The following is an 18423-nucleotide window of genomic DNA, read 5'->3' on the forward strand; positions in this document are numbered from 1 at the left end:
TTTGGTGGGGGTGGGGGTGGGGGGAGGATCGTCAATTCTGAGATAGACTGATGAAAACCATGACACTTTTGCTGCTCAGTTAAGGGCAGTTTGAAAAGTAACGATTCAATAATGAAAAAAATGCTCACATATTGAGTTGGGGGTTAGAGGGGACCAGAGCTAGAAGAATCATTATAATGTACACTGAGATCAAAGATCTGACCCAGGAACAAACACACCAAAAGAATAGCACTGCAGATAAGTTTGTCCCATTTTTCCTACAGCATTTACTGGAGATAGTGGCTCAGCAGTGGTTCCTATGGAAATTGCACAGCAAAGAGAGAAAGAAGAAAGGGTATTACAACTGCCAACAAAGCAGCAGCTTCTGATAAGTTATTCCATCAGTCAGCAGCAAAAGCTTCTGCTCTGCAACCTACTTCCTACAAACCTCATCTGTGGGACTGCCCCTTTGTTTTAAATAGAAAATTTCCCTTCATCCCACACAGACCCAGTTCTGTAGCCCACTAGTCATAACAGTGAAATTATGAGTCAAAATGCAAATTAAAACAATTTGCATTTCAAATAGCCAGAAATGTTATTGCCATAAAACTGCCCTGAAATTCCATCCAACAGTATTGGCATCGGTGCCAAAACGTTAATCCCGAAACGTCACTGCCGCTGGGCAATTTCAGAATTCAGAACATAACCTAAAATTAACAAAGCCCTGTTTGGAAAGATCAAATTCCTCTGCATGTTCCAGCATCAGAAGCTATTTCTTTAACCATCTGAGTACAGTTAACACTACACTCTTCAAAGTGGGGTTTGAGTTTGCATTTCTACCAGTGAAAGATTTTAGAAAAAAATGTTCTGCACCTCTACTGTACAAAACCAGACAGATATTGACTGGTTATCAGAAATTCTGCAACATGCCTTCTCCAGAGGAGCAGTACAATTCTTTGGAGCAACTGGGCCTCTGTGAAAGCCTAGAGAGAGATCAGGGCCCTCCCTTATCAGGGAATGTGTCCACCAATTCTGTTGCATTGTACTCTCCCAAGCATTTAGTACAGTGCTCTGCACAAGGTACGTGCTCAATAAACACCACTAACTGATTGATAAGCAGGGAGGGGTAGAGAGAAGCAGAGCTCCTCTCTCTTACCCAGCAGCCTTTCTGATTACTGTCCTCTATCCAAGCTCCCCAATCCCCATTGGTTGGCTCTCTTCCCCTCCCAAACTCCCTCACTACTTTCCCCTCTGTACTCTTAGGCTCCTTTTAAAGGTGAAGATACTGCAGAAGTGAAGTGAATTGTTTAAAACCATTGAGTCAATCAGTCCACCAATCATATTTATTGAGTGCTTACTGGGTATAGAGTAATGTACTAAGTGACTTATCCAAGGTCATGTCACACAGCCATCCAATGGTAGAGCTGGGAGTTAAACCTTGGTCTTGGGACTCCCACACTCCCATGCCTTTTCTACTAGGCCACAATGCTTCTATCCACCCTTTCAGGCCACAAGACAACTGGACCACATATATCAGTTCTCTAAAGAGAAGTCACATCTACTTCCAACCTAGCTCAGTGCTTTCGCCACCTCCTTGACAAGATTAATGCTTTTTGAACTACCACCTCAAGATCCTCCTCTGAGTTGACCAGAGCCCCCAGACACAGGCCTGTCCATCCAACTGAAATTAGTAGTATTTCAGTCTTACCTGCCAGTCGCCCAGACCAATTCTCCCTATAATAATAACTGAGGCATTTTTTAAGGGCTTACTATGCGCCAGGCACTGTTCTAAGCACTGGGGTGGATACACACAAAGCGGGTTGGACGCAGTCCCTGTCCCATATAAGACTCACAGTCTTGATCCTCATTTTACAGATGAGGTAACTGAGGCTCAGAGAAGTAACATGCCCAAGGTCACCCAGCCGACAAGTGGCGGAGCTGGGATTAGAACCCAGGCCTTTCTGACTGTCGGGTCCATGCTCTATCCACTGGGCAAGCTGCTCCTCTATCCAACCCCATAGGGAGGTTCCAAACAACCAGGGATCCCTCTGACCTAGCAGACTGGTGTGTCCACTCAAGTTCTAGATTTAAATGTCCGCCACAAATTCCCAGTGAAACCTCTTCTTCTAATTGGAAAACAACATTTTCCTTTCTCCAGTTACAATTTGTAAAGCATCTGTGAGAAACTGCTACATGACAAGAAGAAATATAGGTAGGGGGGATTACCTCCCAAAGTTCTTATCAGTGTTATTAACTACATCAATGGAGTCTGGCCAGAAAACATCTTAAGCAACATCTTTTTGGTTAGCAGGTCAATTGAAAATTTATATCATAATTATATTAAAGTAAGCACTTACTAGTGGGGAGTCCCTTTTGTGAAAAATAACTCAGAATGAAAAAAGACCCACGCTCACTACCTTCAAGATTTTTTGACAAAATTATTTCTCAAATCTATCCCAGGAAGACCCTTCCTCTTGGACAAGTTCCCACATGCACCCAGATCATCAAGAGAATCATCTATCATCATAGAGAAAAATCTGCCATATTTAACTGAGTAATGATGTGCAAAGCTTTGTATCCTTGAGGCTTGTAACCTGGTCACATGTCCAAAATTGTAACATGTCCAAAACTGAACCCCTTAACTTCCCACCCAAACCCTGTCCTCCCCTTGCCTTTTCCATCACTGTAGACAACACCATTATCCTCTCTACCTCACGAGCCCATAACCTTGGGATTGTTCTTGACTCATCTCTCTCATCCCATCCACATATTCAACCTGTCACCAAATCACGTCGGTTCTACCTTCAAAACATTAATAAAATCTGCCCTTTCCTCTCTATCCCAACTGCACCACACTAATCCAAGCACTTATTTTATCCCACCTTCATTCATTCAATCGCATTTATTGAGCGCTTACGGTGTGCAGAGCACTGTACTAAGCGCTTGGGAACTACACGTTGGCAACACATAGAGACGGTCCCTACCCAACAATGGGCTCACAGTCTAGAAGGAGGAGACAGACAACAAAACAAAACATGTACACAGGTGTCAAGTCATCAGCATTAATAGAAGTAAAGCTAGATGCACATCATTAACAAAATAAAATAAATAGAATAGTAAATATGTACAAGTAAAATAGAGTAATAAATCGGTAAAAACATATATATAGGTGCTGTGGGGAGGGGAAGAGGATAGGGCAGGGGCGATGGGGAGGGGGAGAGGAAGGAGGGGGCTCAGCCTTGGAAGGCCTCCTGGAGGAGGTGAGCTCTCAGTAGGGCTTTGAAAGGAGGAAGAGAGCTAGCTTGGCGGATGTGCGGAGGGAAGGCATTCCAGGCCAGGAGGAGGACGTGGGCTGGGGGTTGATGGCGGGACAGGCGAGAACGAGGCACAGTGAGGAGATTAGCGGCAGACAAGCGGAGGGTGCGGGCTGGGCTGTAAAAGGAAAGAAGGGAGGTGAGGTAGGAGGGGGCGAGGTGATGGACAGCCTTGAAGCCGAGAGTGAGGAGTTTTTGCCTAATGCATAGATTGACTGGTAGCCACTGGAGATTATTGAGGAGGGGAGTAACATGCCCAGAGCGTTTCTGCACAAAGATGATCCAGGCAGCAGCGTGAAGTATAGACTGAAGTGCGGAGAGACAGGAGAATGGGAGATCAGAGAGGAGGCTGATGCAGTAATCCAGTTGGGAGAGGATGAGAGATGGATCCAGCAAGGTAGCGGTTTGGATGGAGAGGAAGGGGCGGATCTTGGCAATGATGCGGAGGTGAGATCGGCAGGTTTTGGTGACGGATTGGATGTGAGGGGTGAACAAGAGAGCAGAGTCGAGGATGACACCAAGGTTGCGGGCTTGTGAGACGGGAAGGATGGTAGTGTCATCTACAGTGATGGGAAAGTCAGGGAGAGGGCAGGGTTTGGGAGGGACAATAAGGAGTTCAGTCTTGGACATATTGAGTTTTAGATGGTGGGCAGATATCCAGATGGAGATGTCCTGAAGGCAGGAGGAGACATGAGCCTGAAGAGACGGAGAGAGAGCAGGGGGAGAGATGTAGATTTGGGTGTCATCAGCATAGACATGATAGTTGAAGCCGTAGGAGCGAATGAGTTCACCACGGGAGTCAGTGTAGAGAACAGAAGGGCACCAAGAACTGACCCTTGAGGAACACCTACAGTATGGGGATCGGAGAGGGAGGAGGAGCCTGCAAAGGAGACTGAGAACGAACGGCCGGAGAGATAAGAGAAGAACCAGGAGAGGACGGAGTCTGTGAAGCCAAGGTTGGATAGCGTGTTGAAGAGAAGGGGATGACTACTACTACCCGCCTTGACTATTACATCTGCTCCCTGGCTGACCTTCTGTCTCTCCCTACTCCAATCCATATTTCACTCTACTGAACGGATAATTTATCAACAAAAACATTCAGTTAATTTCTCCCTACTCCTCAAGAACCTCCAATAGCTACCCATCCATCTCCTCGTCAACTCCTTACCATTGATTTTAAAGCACTCAATCAGCTTGCCTTATTCTACATCACCTCACTAATCTCTTACCACAGCCTAGCCCACACACTCTGATCCTCTAGCACCATTTAACACACGGTGCCCCGATCTCATCTATCTCACCGCCGACCCTTTTCCCACATCCTCCCCTAGCCTGGAACTCCTTCCCCCTCCATATATGCCAGACCATATAAGCACTCTCTCCACCATAGGTCTCATCTCCTCCAAGAGGCCTTCCCTGATTAAGCCCCCTTTTCTCTGTTTCGCTCTCCCTTCAATGTCACCTAAGCACTTCAATCTGTGACCTTCGAACATTTAATATACGCTCCATCCCTAACCCCACAGCACTTATGTATATATCTTTAAATTTTATATTATAAATTATTTATTCCCATTAATGTCTGTCTCCCTCTATAGAATGCAAGCTCATTATGGGCAGGGAACTTGTCTGCTAATTCTGTTGTACTGTACTCTCCCAAGTGCTTAGTACTGTGCTCTGAACATAATAAGCACTCAATAAATATGACTGATCGTTGACCATAATTCCAACTTCCTCTAGAAGTCTTGTCCATTTTCTTAGAAATGACCCCATTCAAAACACAGGCTCAAAAAAGGCAAAGTAACATGCTTTTAGAAACAGATTAAAAAGGTCACCTGAATTATTTTTGTGGGAATACAAAGAAAAAAAAATGGTTCCTGAATCTGAAAAGGTCCCACCCATCAGCAGACCACAGAAAGTGCAGTCTTCCCTAAGAATATCCCAGTTTGCAGTACTCTAAACAGTAAGAGACAAGCTCATTCCTAAAGCGGGATCAAACAGAGCAATTAGCAGCTTGGAACATTATAGCTGCCACAAATAGTGAAAATCTTCACTACATGGAGAATTTGGGTTTGGCTACATGTTTCTTTGTAATAGCTATATGTGGAAAAAGTAAGAAAACTTTGGCTTTGAAAAGGGCATTGAACTAGGTCATATTACAACACCTATGACACCAAACGGGTCACCTACAGCCCCACAGCACCCAGGTACATACCTACAAATTATTTCTTTACATTAATGTTGGTCCCTTCCTCTAGAATGTAAGCTCATTGTGGACAGGGAACATGTACTATACTCTCCCAAGAATTTAGTACAGTGTTCTGCACACAGTAAGCGTTAAATTCAATTGATTGCCTTGCTAAAAAACAAAACAGGCTCTGCTTTCCTGGGCTCTCACCATCACAGACTGCCACCATTACATGAACATCAATGGTAGACGAATAGTACTATTTCACAAAAGTGTCAAGTACAGCAGTCCTTGGGAGTTGCTACAAGAGGATAAGGGTTTTTATCCAGTTTACACTTTCGATTAAGCATAGTAGAACACCTGTTAAATTTGGGGTACATATTAATAAAATTAAAAAGCTAATTCTAGAGTCCCTACTTGCTTATTGGTAATTGCTTATTCTTTATGTGCTCTGGAACTTTCTCCACCCTTGGGGATTAAAATGCCATATAATCTATTTACGGTATCAGAAGCAGGATCGTTTACTTAGATGAAACAGGCTTACTGTATATATCCTAGATGTATTTAAATATGGAATGAACATAATACTCACAATTTATTCTAACCCTTCCATGGGACTATGGGATCATGGGATCATTTTCCTACAAAATTGTTCAGTCCATGTTTCCCCCTTTCTCAAGAACCTCTGGTGCTGCCCATCCACCTCTGCATCAAACACAAATTCCTTACCGTCAGCTTTAAAGCACTCAATCACCTTGCCCCCTCCTACCTCACCTCACTACTCTCTTACTACAACTGAGCCCACATATTCCACTCTAATGCCAACCTACTCACTGTACCTCAATCTAGTCTATCTTGCCCATGTCCTGCCTCTGGACTGAAATGCCCTCCCTCTTCATATCCAACAGACAATTACTCTCCCCAATTTCAAAGCCTTATTGAAGGCCCATCTCCTCCAAGAGGCCTCCCCAAAGGCCTCCTTTCCTCTTCTCCCACTCCCTTCTGCATCATCCTGACTTGTTCCCTTTATTCATTCTCCCTCCCTGCCCCACAGCACTTATGAACATATCTGTAACTTTATTTACTTATATTAATGTCTGTCTCCCCTTCTAGACTGTAAGCTCATTGTGGGGAGGGAATGTGTCTGTTATACTGTACTATCCCAAGTGCTTAGTACTGTGCGCTGCATACACTAACCACCCAATATGACTGACTATGTCAACTTTAAAACTCCTTTTTTTCCAAAACGCACACTGCCAAAAAAGCATCTTCAGTCAATCAAGGGTCCTTATTGGGTGCTTGCTGTGTGCAGAGCACTGTACTAAGTGCTTGGGAAAGTACAATGCAACAGAGTTGGAAGACACATTCCTTGCCCACAAGGTACTTACAGTCTAGAAGGGCAGTTGGGCATAAATATAAATTATGAATATACACATAGGTGCTATGGGGCTTAGGGTGGGGTGAGAGTACAGATCCAAGTGCACAGATGACATAGAAGGAGGGGAGAGGGAGAAGGGGAAAAGAGAGCTTAGTCAGGGAAGGCCTCTTGGAGATGATGTGGCCTCAATAAAGCTTGAAGGTGGAGTGAATGGTGGTTTGGTGTATATGGACAAGGAGGGCATTCTAGGCCAGAGGGAGGGCATGGGAAAGGGGTCGACAGATAAGACAGAGGCACAGTAAGCAAGCTGATGCTACAAAAACAAAGTGTGAAGGCTGGGTTGTAATAATTCCATTCCATTCCATTCAATCGTATTTATTGAGCGCTTACTGTGTGCAGAGCACTGTACTAAGCGCTTGGGAAGTACAAGTTGGCAACATATAGAGACGGTCCCTACCCAACAGTGGGTTCACAGTCTAGAAGGGGGAGACAGAGAACAAAACAGAACATATTAACAAAATAAAATAAATAGAATAAACATGTACAAATAAAATAGAGTAATAAATATGTACAAACATATATACATATATACAGGTGCTGTGGGGAGGGGAAGGAGGTAAGGCAAGGGGGATGGGGAGGGGGAGGAGGGGGAGAGGAAGGAGGGGGCTCAGTCTGGGAAGGCCTCCTGGAGGAGGTGAGCTCTCAGTAGGGCCTTGAAGGGAGGAAGAGGGCTAGCTTGGTGGATGTGCGGAGGGAGGGCGTTCCAGGCCAGGGGGATGACGTGGCCTGGGGTCGACGGTGGGACAGGCGAGAACGAGGCACCATGAGGAGATTAGCGGCAGAGGAGCGGAGGGTGCGGGCTGGGCTGTAGAAGGACAGAAGGGAGGTGAGGTAGGAGGGGGCGAGGTGATGGAGAGCCTTGAAGCCGAGGGTGAGGAGTTTTTGCCTGATGCGTAGGTTGATTGGTAGCCACTGGAGATTTTCGAGGGGAGTAACTATCAGTGAGGTAAGATAGGAGGAGGCAAGCTGATTGAGTGCTTTAAAGTTGATGGTACTGAGTTTCTATTTGATGTAAAAGTGGAGGGGCAAGTGAATATTCTTGAGGAATGGAGAGATGTGAACTTAAGGGGTTTTTTTTTTAGAAAAATGATTTAGGCAGTAGAGTGAAGTATGGACTGGAGTGGGGAGAAACAGGAAGCAGAGAGGTCAGCAAGGAGGCAGGTGCAGTTAAGGTAGGATAAGGTAAATGTTTGGATCAGTGTAGTGGCAGTTTGGATGGACAGGAAAGGGCAGATTTTGGTAATGTGAAGGTTGCACTGTCAGGATTTGGTGACAGACTGAATATGTGGATTGTATGAAAGAGATGGGTCGAGTATAATGCCACTGTTATGGCCTTGTGAGGTGAGGAGGATAGTGGTATTGTTTACAGTTATGGGAAATACAGAGGGAGGACAGGGTTTGAGTGGGAAGATAAGGAGTCTGCTTTAGAATGTTTAGCTTGAGGTGTCAGCAGACAACCCAGGAGATATGTCCTGAAATCAGAAGGAAATGTGAGACTGCAGAGGAGAGAGAGGCTGGGCTGGAGATGCAGAATTGGGAATCATCCACATAGAGAGGGTAGTTGAAGCCAAGGGAGTAAATGAGTTCTCCAAGGAAGTAGGTATAGATGGAGATTAGAAGAGGATCCAGAATAGAGCCTTGAGGGACTCCCTTAATTAGAAGGCAGGAGGCAGAGGAGAAGTCTGCAAAAGAAACTGAGAAGGGGTCAGAGAGATGAGGAGAACCAAGAGAGGACATACCAGGGAAACCAAGATTGTACAAAGTTTCAAGGAGGAGGGGGCAGTCTTCAGTGTTGAAGGCAGCTGAGAGGCCTTGGAGAATTAGGATGGAGTAGAGGTCATTGAATTTGGCAAGAAGAACACCTCTTGGATAAGATGTGCCTTCAATAAGGCTTTGAAGGTGGGGAGAGTAATTGTCTGTTGGACATGAAGAGTGAAGGTGTTCCAAGCCAGAGGCAGGATGCGGATGAGAGGTTGGCAACGAGATAGACAAGACTGAAGTACAGTGAGGAAGTTGGCATTAAAGGAGAGAGGTGTTTGGGCTGGGTTGTAGAAGAGCAGCAAGGTGAGGTAGGAGGGGGCAAGGTGACAATGCTTTAAAGCCAATAGTAAGGCGTTTCCCTGAGGTGGATGGGCAGCCCCAGTGGTTCTTGAGTGGGGAAACACTTGAGGGGGGACCGAACGATTTTGTAGAAAAATGATCCGGGCAGCAGAGTGAAGTATGGACTAGAGAGATAGGAGGCATTCCTGACTCATATTCCTACTTAAAACCACCCTTTGCTCCTACTATTTGTAAATATTTGTCTGCATCTCCCTCATTAGATCTTAAGGTCTTTGAAACCTTAAACTCCTTTAAGTTAAACAACGTGTGTTTTGCTTCTGTTGATATCTTTTAAATCTTTAATACAGGGCTGTGCACTCAGTAGGCTCTAAACAAATTCCACTGATTAATAGTAGTAGTAATAATGTTGGTATTTGTTAAGTGCTTACTATGTGCCAAGCACCGTTCTAAGCGCTGGGGTAGATACAAGATAATCAGGTTGTCCCACATGGGGCTCACGTCTTCATCCCCATTTTACAGATGAGGTCACTGAGGTCCAGAGAAGTGACTTGCCTGAAATCACACAGCTGACAAGTGGCAGAGCTAGGATTAGAACCCCCGACCTCTGACTCCCAAGCCCGTGCCCTTTCCACTAAGCCACACTGCTTCTCTAGCAGCTTCTTTGATTAATTACAAAACAAGAGAGACACACTCTAAACTTTTAAAATGGACCTCATCCACCATCGGCAGTTTTGCCAGAAGCTGGCACACCATTTATATTAATGTCTGTCTCCCCCTCTAGACTGAAAGCTTGTTGCGGACAGGGAATGCATCTACCAACTCTATTACATTGCACTCTCCCAAGTGCTTAATAAAGTGCTCTGCACACAGTAAGCACTCAGGAAATACTATTGATTGATAACTCAGTATGCCCGGCATGCCAGCCTTGGCCAGATCTCAGACACAAATCTCAGCACAGTAGTTTCTAGAATATAACATTACCATTGCTGGGTTCCATGCCCTCTACTGAGTCCTGAGCCACCACTTCTGGTCTGCCCCTCTAAAACCCTTTAATAATAGTTATTATAATAATAATGATGATAATAATGGTACTTGCTAACCACCTACTACTTTCACTTTTGCTTCTGCACTTGAAGCGTGCTCAGAAGTGATGGCTGTGCCCTGGCCATCTCCAGAGATTCCCTCTAATAATAACAATAACAATAATAGTATTTGTTAATTGCTATGTGCCAGGCACTGTACTAAGCACTGAGGTGAGTACAAGCAAATCAAATTGGACACAGTTCCCATCCCACGTGGGGCTCACAGTCTCAATCTTTTTATAGATGAGGTAACGGAGCCCCAGAGAAGTGAAGTGACTTACCCAAGGGCACACAGCAGAGAAGTGGTGGCACAAGGATTAGAACCCATGGCCTTCTGACTCCCAGGCCCATGCCCTATCGACTATACCATACTGCTTCTCTGATTCTCTAGACTGTAAGCTAGCTTTGGGCAGGGAATGTGTCGTAATAATAACGTTGGCATTTGTTAAGCGCTTACTATGTGCCAAGCACTGTTCTAAGCATTGGGGTAGATATAAGGTAATCAGGTTGTCCCACGTGGGGCTCACAGTCTTCATCCCCATTTTACAGATGAGGTAACTGAGGCACAGAAAAGTTAAGTGACTTGCTCAAGGTCACACAGCTGACAAGCGGAGTCGGCATTAAAACCCATGACCTCTGACTCCCAAGCCCGTGCTCTTTCCACGACGCCACACTGCTTCTCTATTGTTGCACTGTACTCTCCCAAGTGCTTAGTACAGTGATCTGCAAATAGTAAGTGCTCAATAAATATGACTGACTGATTGACAGGGGAAACTCAGGCCCCACCCTGCCCTTTTCCTACAGGAACATGCTACCGGTGTTTTCTTGAGAGTACAGATACTCTTGCCTTGGATAGATTCTGCACAAAGATACTGTGATGTTGGTTTTTAAAAAGCATAAATGGTGATGATCATTTACGGTAATTATTACTACAGTGTTGCTTTCAAGAGGTGATGATACCAACATATTTCAGGCTGGAGGAAACTGGACCTGCTCAACCAGTCATGCAAATTGACAAGGCTGAGGCCTAAAAAATGCAGGTCGCAAACAAGAACAGAGAAATAAAAATATAAATGCAGCACAGAAACTTTATCCCTTAAGACCCCAGTTCTCAATACACTGGAAGCAGCATTGCACTAACATTATGAAGTGTGGGATTTTTTTAACCTGTTTACAAGGCTAAACTAAACAATAAGTGGGATGTAGCAAATACACTAGTCTGTTCATCAGTGACAAGGGAAAAATCAAGGCTGATGAGCCAGCTGTATTGGCAGAGGACATCAAACAAATTAAAACAAACAGATAAGCCAAACCCTCTGACAATGATGTTTTGTTTGGTGAAACAAGCCAACAATTGTTAAATCTTGCTTGTAAACTTCTTTCTAAACTCCTTATCTGAAGTGGATGGTAGAAACAGTTTGTTTTACTAGCCCCTGAAAGATAATTACTCACTGATCCTTCACACTGTCCCATTTCCTACTTTTCTAGAACAAAGGAGATTGTTCCTTTGAAAAAAAAGTAGGAAACCACAGGATTTACTAATCTGATAAAGCTAAAAAAAAAGAAAATTGATGAAGTTGTCCATAAAACAACCTGCCCTGAGCAAAAGCATTTACCCTGGATTTCTAATTGGTCATCTTTGCCAAGTCAGTTAACAATAAAAAGCATTTGCCAGAAACACAAAGCAACATTTGCCAGAAATACAGTCACATAGCAAAAATGTCGGGAACTGTGGATACAGTAGCTGAATGAGATTCTTAAAATGGCTAGTCTTCAGAGAATGCTATTCTTTGAGAAATATACACTCTTATTTTATCAGTCTATTTAAACTCCTGAAATTGTACTCGATTTAAGGCTCAAAGTGTTCAACATGCGTATGGTGTGGTAGCAAACACGCTTCTTATATCAATGGTGTGGATTTATAAACGCATCTTAAAATCCCTTTAAATTTTAAAAGTCAACTAAAAAAGATAACATTCTTATTGACGCTACATAAATATACTTTAGGGAATGCATAAGAGAAAGTGGTTTGGAATTTTATTTTCATGTTATGCAGTGTTGTTTCAACTTCAAAGAGAACTTCTCCTCTGTGTTATTTCACATGTTACCCAAGGGTTGAACCAGATTCTCGATTCATGTTTTTTTTGAAAATTCACAAAGGAGTGGAAAATAGAATCTGCCCTTATGATTTTCTGATTTTTCATTCCAAATGTACCCTGATACTACAGAGAGTTTGTGGCCCAAGAGCTTGTACTTGATGAACGGTGATTTTCAAGACTGGGAGGAACAGCAACAACAACTACTTCTTGGCAAAGATCGTAATAAATTTTAACAGAGAATCTGTGTTGAGAAGCAAGTGTCTTGGTATTGTGTGGAGGTGATGACGCTTCTAATTTTTTAGAAAATGGTTTCGAACAAGCACAGACTCCATTTCTGGCAATACACAAAAGATGGCCTGAACTTCCTTTCCAATGCATAACAGCTCTAGTCTGCTACTCTGTCGAGGTACAATAAATACTTGTTGCCTGACTGCCATCTCAGAGCTCCAGGAGGAACTATCTGACACCAAATTTCCCATTCCACTGATGAGCACTGTGGTGTGACACTCATGAGTGCAAATCTGAGATCTGGCTATCCTGCTTATACAGTTAAAACACTTTTCAACCTCAATTTCTCAATTCAAATGGCTGCTTCTTTCCAAATGAGATGTCCTAGGAAGTTACCTCATCATGAGGGTAAGACTGTCTGTCTTTTTTTATTAATGAAAAATAGCACAGAAGACAAAGATCACATGGCTCAGTGGAAAGAGCACGGGCTTTGGAGTCAGAGGTCATGGGTTCGAATTCTGGCTCCACCACAAGTCTGCTGTGTGACCTTGGGCAAGTCACTTAACTTCTCTGAGCCTGTTACCTCATCTGTAAAAATGGGGATTAAGACTGTGAGCCCCACGTGGGACAACTTGATCACACTGTACCCCCCCCAGCGCTTAGAACAGTGCTTTGCACATAGTAAGCGCTTAACAAATGCCATCATTATTATTATTATGATTATGATTTTTCTCTCATACAACTTAATGTTCTTGTCCATCTGAATCCTATAACCCCAACTTTACATTTTGTGCGATGCCATATAGGATGAATGACTGTTTCAGTCATTCACTGAAGTTTCTGAATAAATTAATTAAAATAGCAACAATTTTACTATTAGTAGTTGTCCCATCCTCCTGCACGAGTGGAGGGTGGGCAAAGTCCTGTTTTCCCAACTTTTGAATGCTGGGATGGTTGCAGCAGTTTTGCCACCAAGGGTTGTTTGGCCTGGAGTGGTGAGGTATCTGAAGAATTTCTTTTTCTGTTACTATCTGTATTGCTTAATTTTAATTTTTCTTCACTTTATGTGCATTATAGTCTTCTATTATTTATGTGTCTTTTCCACTTAGATTGTGGTGTGTTTCTTATGGGTCAGACCCCATGCCTCAGCTTGATTCCAGTGCTTGCACAATGTAAGCACTTAATAAATGTTAGCAGTAACAATACTTCCAACAAGAATTCATATATTTTTATTTGGTCAACACTGGTCCCAAATGTTTCCCAGTGATGCAGTGGGAATATTTTTGCCCCACAATCTTTCCTCTTATTCCCTGAGCAATGGGAAGAGGACATGCCTAAGTATTTCTTTGCCTAGACTATACTTTTGAATTCTGCTCTCCAAATCAATCAACTATATTTGAGTACTTACTGTGTAGAGCGCTGTACTAAGCACTTGAGAGATAGTAGACAATCTGTGTCCTCAAGAAAATAACAATCTAGTGGGGAAGACAGACAATAAAATAAATTACAGACAGGGAAAAGCAAACAGAATGCAAATATAAGTAAATCAGTTCCTTCAGGGTGGTGGTGGGGGGGGGAAGTATTCATTCACTCATTCAATAGTATTTACTGAGCATTTACTGTGCGCAAAGCACTGTACTAAGCACTTGGGAAAGCACAATACAACAATAAACAGTGTACACAAGTGTTGAGGTGACAGAGAAGTGCTGAAGTGGAAGTAGGGTTTGTAGGGGGGGAGAGATGCTTATGGTATTTACTGAAAGTATTTGTTAAGCGCTTAATCTGTGCCAGGCACTATACTAAGCACAGGGGTGGATACAAGCAAATCAGGTTGGACACAGTCCCTGTCCCATTTGGGGCTCACAGCCTCGACCCTCACTTTACAGATGAGGTAAGTGAGGCCCAAAGAAGTGAAGTGACTTGCCCAAGGACACCCAACAGACAAGTGGCAAATCCAGGATTAGAACCCATGACCTGACTTCCCTGCTCTATCCACTATGCCACGCTGCTTCTTGAGAGATGAGAGATTGACCAAGGAAGGCCTCCTGGAAAAGTGATTTCAGAAGGGTCTTGATGATGGAATGAGACGTAGCCTGCCAGATGCGAAGAAGGATGAGTTCCAGAGAGAAAGGAGGGCCTGAGCGATGTCAGAGGCAAAAGAACTGATGACAAGGCACAGTCTGCTTGAGAGGGGTATGAGCTGGGGTCTAGTGGAAAAGGAGAATGGATAAGTAAGCTGACTGAGTTCCATACAGCCAACTGTCAGAAGTTTCTGCTTGATACAGAAAGGAATGGACAACCATTGGAAGTTTTTAAGGACAAGTGCTTGGACCAGTATGGTGGCAGTTCAGATGGAGAGTAAGGGATGGATTTTAGATTGTAAGCTCCTTGAAGGCAGGGACCATGTCTACCAACTATTTTGCACTGTACTCACCCAAGTGCTCTGCACACAGTAAGCCTTCTGTTTGACCATTGATTGACTGACTGGATGTGTTAGAAGAACCAATGGGATTTGGTGAAAGATTAAATATGAACATGTCTATCAACTCTGTTGGATTGTACTCTCCCAAGTGCATAGTTTAGTGTTCTGCACACAGTAAGGACTCAATGAACACTGTTGATTGACTGAAGGAAGAACCAATGAGAAGCAGTGTGGCTCAATGGAAAGAGCCCGGCTTGGGAGTCAAAGGTCATGGGTTCTAATCCTGCCTCTGCCAGTTGTCAGCTGTGTAACCTTGGGCAAATCACTTAGCTTCTCTGTGCCTCAGTTCCTGTACTTCGTCTGTAAAATGGGGATGAAGACTGTGAGCCCCATGCGGGACAAACTGATAACCTTGTATCCTCCAGAGTGCTTAGAACAGTGCTTTGCACATAGTAAACACTTAACAAATGTCATTATTATTATTATTTGGTGAAAGATCAAATTTAGGCAGAAAACATGTCCACCAACTCTGTTGTGCTGTACTCTCCAATTTGCTTGTATCCACCCCAGCACTTAGTACATTGTTCTGCACACAGTAAACACTCAATACCATTGGTTGATTGATTCTTGGCAGCTAAAAGAGAGAAAGAAATGAAGGATAATGCCAATGTTGCATGCTTGAGAGATGGGGAAGATGGTGCTGTCAACAGCAATATAAAATTAGGCAAAGGAGATGATTAGGGAGGGAAGGTAAGGAGCTCGGTTTTGGACAAGTTGAGCTTAAGGTGCCAGAGAGACATCTATATAGGGATGTCCTGCAGGTAGTAGGAGGTGCAAGATTGCAGAAAAGGAGTCAGTACTAGTGAGATAGATTTGGGAGTTATCTGCGTAGAGGATGCAGTAAAAAAAATAATAATGGTATTTGTTAAGCGCTTACTATGTGCCAGGCACTGTACTATGCGCTGGGATGGATAAGCAAATTGGGTTGGACACAGTCCCTGTCCCATATGAGGCTCACAGTCTAAATAACCATTTTACAGATGTGGGAACTGAGGCACAGAGAAGTGAAGTGACTTGCCCAAGGTCACAGATCAGACAAGGGGCAGAGCCGGGATTAAAACCCAGGTCCTTCTGACTCCCAGGCCTGTGCTCTATCCATTAGGCCACGCTGCTCTCATAGAAGCCACGAGAGAGGATGACCTTCCCAAGAGAGTGAGTGCAGTCTGAGAATAGAAGGGGATGCAAGACTGAACCTTAGGGAACTCCCACAGTTAGGAAGCAGGCGGCAGAGGAAGAGACAGGAGGGGAACCAGGAGAGGACTGCATCAGAGAAACCTCTTCTCCCTCATCCATGCTCCTTTCCACTGCAAATTATATCTTTAGCCCCTATATGGTACCTTCAACTGTTCAGTTTCTCTGCCACTGTATGATCAACGAAATTGACAGGAAAATCCCAATAGGACTGGAAAGGACACTAGAGCTGGAGCTAAGATAGACCCCATCCACTGTATGACCTAATGGCTACTTACTTTTGAGACACACTGTGTTTATCCGAGAACTGTGGATCAACCCCAGTCTGTGGGAAAGTCGAATTAACATGCTCCCAATGCTCTGTGGTAAAGTAATTGGCTTGTGTACTCTGGAATTTCTCAAATTTGCCTGGCTCAAAGATGCTAATGTGTCTGCACGGCTCTAGTTGTAGAGACAGTGGAACCTAACAAGTGGTATTTGGGTTATGCTGTTCAGACTCCACACATATGGCAAAATCCCAATGGCAACACCACATTTGCCACACCCCTGGACAGGCTCCATCCTGTGGTTGTCAATGCCACTTCCGTTTCACAGGAAGTCACAGAATCTCAGACCCCCCCCCCCCCCCCAAAAAATAAAAGGTAGCACATCAAACCAGACATCACAAGCAGATACACTGTTTTCTCCCAGCTGACTAATGGTGTTCTACCTGTGTCAGATTCCGTAACAGGTCCCTGTCTAAAATGGGAAATTGGGGAAGGAAAGCAATTTTACAGAGGATAAAATACTGAAAACTAGTATAGTAATAGTGCAAGGTACTCGCACTTTTTTTTCCAATTGTAATTCAAACGCTAAAACTACTGAGAACAATCCCCAAAGTAACAGTAAGTGCTCAATAAATACAACTGAATGAATGAAAGCGTAACTGCACCTCCCCCAGTTACAGAGCAGCTACATTTAATAATTGTAAATAAATAAAAAATAATAAATAATTTCAAAGTGAAGCTGGACTGATGATGATCAAGAACTGGATTTAGGCAGCTGTTGTGTGGACAAAGAGGAAATCTTTAATTTGCACAAAAAGTAGACCTACAAATCAAATTCATTCTTTCATTCATTCAATCGTATTTATTGAGCGCTTACTCTGTGCAGAGCACTGTACTAAGCACTTGGGAAGTACAAGTTGGCAACATATAGAGACGATCCCTACCCAACAATGGGCTCACAGTCTAGAAGAGGGAGACAGACAACAAAACAAAACATGTAGACAGGTGTCAAAATCATCAGAACAAATGGAATTATAGCCATATGTACATCATTAACAAAATAAATAGAATAGTAAATATGTACAAATAAAGTAATAAATCTGTACAAATATATACAAGTGCTGTGTGGAGGGGAAGGAGGTAGGGTGGGCGGATGGGGAGAAGGAGAGGAAAAAGGGGGGTCAGTCTGGGAAGGCCTCCTGGAGGAGGTGAGCTCTCAGTAGGGCTTTGAAGGGAGGAAGAGAGCAAGCTTGGTGGATGTGCGGAGGGAGGGCATTCCAGGCCAGGGGAAGGACATGGGCTGGGGGTTAACGGCGGGACTGGAGAGAACGAGGCACAGTGAGGATGTTGGCGGCAGAAGAGGATTTCAGAGTTGGTGAGGGTGGAGATAGTGCAGCGGTAAGAGGTCGAGGGTGTGACCAAATTGGTCAGTGGCAAGGTGGGGTGGAGTGGGTCAGCTTTTTTTTGGTATGAGAGAGTAATTACGAATTGACTGAGGATGGTCTAGTCCACTTAAAAATCCTTTTCTGCCAGATTTGTATGATCCACTATTGTTTTAGTGATGGAGTCAACATCTCACTGGAGAAGTTTGAATGGCAATATTGCTTCTTATGCATAAGGACATTTGATTACTGCATCACCCGCCTCTCTGATCTCCCATCCTCCTGTCTCTCCCTGCTACAGTCTATACTTCACTCTGCTGCCCGGATTATCTCTGTACAGAAATGCTCTGGGCATGTTACTCCCCTCCTCAATAGCCTCCAGTGGCTGCCTGTCAACCTACAAATCAAGCAAAAACTCCTCACTCTCGACTGCAAGGCTCTCCATCACCTTGCCCTACGTCACCTCCCTTCTCTCCTTCTACAGCCCAGCCCGCACATTTCACTCCTCTACCACTAGCCTCCTCACTGTGCCTCGTTCTCATCTGTCCCACTGTCGACTCCTGGCTCACGTCCTACCTCTGGCCTGGAATGCCGTCCCTCCTCACATCTGCCAAACTAACTCTCTTCCCCTCTTCAAAGCCCTCCTGAGAGCTCACCTCCTCCAGGAGGCCTTCCCAGACTGGGCCCCCCTGTTCCTCTGCTCCCCATCCCCTCTA

At 44.1% G+C, this 18423-nt stretch overlaps 1 protein-coding gene across 2 annotated transcripts in view; it reads right to left on the minus strand.

The window, feature by feature from the left end:
- Window positions 1–18423, minus strand: part of NEK6 (NIMA related kinase 6) — a 157280-nt gene that overhangs the window by 90435 nt on the left and 48422 nt on the right. The window contains exon 2 of one of the 2 annotated variants that reach the window (XM_038745817.1): window positions 13795–13861. The exons of the other annotated variant lie outside the window; for it this stretch is intronic. The gene's annotated coding sequence lies outside the window, so the exon portion shown is untranslated. The remainder of the gene's footprint in view (window positions 1–13794; window positions 13862–18423) is intronic. 2 annotated transcript variants of the gene reach the window in all.

This window comes from Tachyglossus aculeatus, chromosome 4 (genome assembly GCF_015852505.1).
Source record: "Tachyglossus aculeatus isolate mTacAcu1 chromosome 4, mTacAcu1.pri, whole genome shotgun sequence".
Classification (NCBI taxonomy): Eukaryota; Metazoa; Chordata; class Mammalia; order Monotremata; family Tachyglossidae; genus Tachyglossus; species Tachyglossus aculeatus.